We start from the raw sequence: 3,389 nt of genomic DNA, 5'->3' as shown, positions 1-3,389 counted from the left end.
CCCATCAGAGGATACTACATGCATACAAGTAATGAATATGGGTGAGCCCAAATTCATAAATACTACTAGACATAAAAACACAGATTAGCGTTAACACCATAATAGTGGGTAACTTCAATATCTCACTCCACCAGTAGATAGGTCATTTCAACAACAACAACAACATTAACAACAGCAACAACAAAAATAAACAGAAACACCTGAGTTAAATAACATCATAGATCAAATGGTCTTAATAGGTATCTACAGAATATTGCATCCAAATATTGCAGAATATACATTGCTTTCAGTAAACCATGAAATTTTCCCTGTTATAGATCATACAATAGGACACAAAGCAAGTGTTAACAAACAGGAAAATTGAAGTGATTTGTTACACCCAGCCACTGTGGAATAAAGTCAGAAATTCACAGTGAAACTGTAGAACACAGCAACACCCATGAAGACTGAACAGCACACTATGGAAAGAAACCAAGAAAGAAATTAAAAACTCCTGTAAGCAAATGAAAATAAAAACACAACAAGCAAAATCTATGGGATACATTGAAAATAATCATAAGAGGGAAGCTTACAAGAACTTACATTGAAAAAAATCAGAGTGATCTTAAACAAATAGCTTTAACAACATACCTTATGGTCTTGGAAAACCAGTAACAGGCCAAGCTCAAAATCAGTAGATAGGAAGAAATAAGAACAGGGCAGAAATTAATAAAACAGAAGCAAGACAAGATACAAAGAATCAATGAAATAAAGAGTTGGTTCTTTGAAAAAGTACACAGCATCGACAAACTTTTAGAGAAACTCACCAAAAGAAAGAGAGAATATCCAAGTTATCAAAATTAGAGATTAAAAAGGAGACATTACAAGAAATATCAATGAGATTCAGAGAATCACAAAGACATACACTAAAAATGTATATTCCACTATAAAGGAAACCTTAAAAGAAATGGATGGATATTTAGATTTAAGACCTACCAAACAGTTCAAGCTGATCTATAAGGAGCAAAGAGACCAGGCGTGGTGGCACACCCCTTTAATCCAAGCGATCAGGAGGCAGAGGCAGGCAGATCTCTGTGAATTTGAGGCCAGCCTGATCTACACAGCAATTTCCAGACCAGCCAAGGTTACATAGTTAGAGATCCTGTCACAAACAAACAAACAAGCAAATGAAACAACAAAGAGACTGAAGTAGCAATATTTTAAAAAAATAATAAAGTCTGACTTTAGGGGCTGGAAGATGGCTCAGTGGTTAAGAGCACTGCTCTTGCAGAGGACCTGGGTTCTATTCCCAGAACCCACATGGTGGCTAACAGTTGTCTGTAATTCCAGTTCCAGGGGAATCCAACACCCTTTTCTGACCTTTGCTGGCATTGCATGACATGGGTGCACTTACATACATGTAGGCAATATATTCATATACATAAAATAAAAATAATAAATAAATATTTAAAAATTTAACTGTAGGAATGAATGACTTCTGGGAATGCTTCCTGTCTTATTTAACTCTGTAACCAAAGTTAATCTTATGTTTTGAGATCATTTAATGCTATTTACTCTGCCTTCCTACTGTATAATCTCAATTATTCACATTTAGCCTTTAGGAAAGCAATGTAAATAATCTTACTAGGCCCTGAGCTCTTCTTGTAATCATCTTTTATAAGCTAAGTTAAATGCATAGTTAAATTTTTTGATTTATTTATTTTTATTTTATGTGTATGAATGTTTTACCTGCATGTATATAAGTATACCTGGTGTGAAATGTCTGTGGAGGCCAGAAGAGGGCATTGGATAGCCTGGAACTGGGGTTATGGATGGCTGTTAGCTGCCATGTGGGTGCTGGGAACTGAACCCAGGTCCTCTTCAAGAGCAGCCAGTGCTCTTAACCACATAGTTTTAATCTTAAACTATGTTCCCTATTTACTTGTCATGACCCTTCCTTGCTCTGATCCATAATAATGCATGTTGTGAAAATATCATTGCTCAAAGTAGTGGTCTTGGAAACATGTTGAAAGCAGCAATTATCATCAGTATATGTTGTAAAACAATGTGTGGGCTTAGGTTGGTAATGTCTGATTGTGGTTCTGTATGTTGTTCTGGGTTGGTAGGGGTCAGAAAAGGAAAATTCTTCCCTGACAAGAATGTTTTTAGTTTCTCTCTCTCTCTCTCTCTCTCTCTCTCTCTCTCTCTCTCTCTCTCTCTCTCAACAGGGTCTCCTGTAGTCCCAGTGGGCCTGGCTGGCCTCCATCTTACAGATATCTGCCTGCCTCTGCTTTCGAGTGTTGAGATTAAGGGCATGCACCACCATGCCCTGTGTTGGTTAAAGATTCTTTAAGACAAAACTACTTATTTCCTTTCCCATATCTTGCTGGATGTACTGTTAAAATAAATACAGAGAAAGTCTGTTGCTCAAAGAACAGTTCTGAGAGAAATCAGGAGCAGTTTGAAGAACAGGTTGAGCTCACTGTGGAGTGAACGACTCTGGGAGTGAGATTTGTCGTTCAGGCACTGCTGCATTGTAGCGTTGCCACATCTACCTAAAGAAATGCTCAGGCCCAGATGCATTGATTCACTGCTGAGTTCTACCAGATCTTTACAAAAGAAGACATACCAGTGCCCCTCAAACTAGTCCTTTAAAATGGAAAAGGAAGAAACACTAATGAACTCTTCTGTATAGCCAGATGTACCTTGAGAGTTAAACCAGAAAAAGACACAACAACAAAAAATAAAATCAGACCAATCTCTGATGAGCATAAATGCAAAAGTCTCAATACAGTACTTGAAACTGAACTGAAGAACATATAAAAAAATCATTCACCATGACCAGCTTTGTTCCAGAGGTTTAGGGATGGTTCAACATGCAACACATTACATAAATGGACTTAAGGACAAAAGTTCCTTATCTTGATAGATGCAGATGTTGGATTCTGACAAAAATCCAACATCCCTTTGTGAGAAATGCCCTGAAGAAATCAGAACTAAAAGGAACAAATCTCAACATAATGAAGGCTCATATTTCAAATCCATATCCAACATTATACTAAATGGGAAAAAGCTCAAAGCATTTTGGCTAAAATTAGGGACAACGGTATCTACTACTTTACTTTTATTCCATATAGTGCTTGAAATCCTAGCTAGAGCAGTAAGAGTAGAGAAGGAAATGAAAGGGTTACAAAGAGGTAAGGAAACCAAAGTATCCTTATTTGTAGAAACATGTAAGACTTCAAGGATTACACTAGTAAAAAAAAAAAAACCAAAAACCCCCAAAATAGATATGCATATGACCTCACTACACCACTCCTGAATATTTGTCAGAAGGACTCTCAGTCAACATATCACAGATACTTGCACATCAATGCATATAACATCAATATTCACAATAGTTAAATTAT

The sequence above is a fragment of the Nannospalax galili genome, unplaced genomic scaffold (genome assembly GCF_000622305.1).
Source record: "Nannospalax galili isolate Female #2095 unplaced genomic scaffold, S.galili_v1.0 scaffold259, whole genome shotgun sequence".
Taxonomy (NCBI): Eukaryota; Metazoa; Chordata; class Mammalia; order Rodentia; family Spalacidae; genus Nannospalax; species Nannospalax galili.
The sequence above is the reverse complement of the archived record's forward strand: the minus strand, read 5'-3'. Positions refer to the sequence as shown.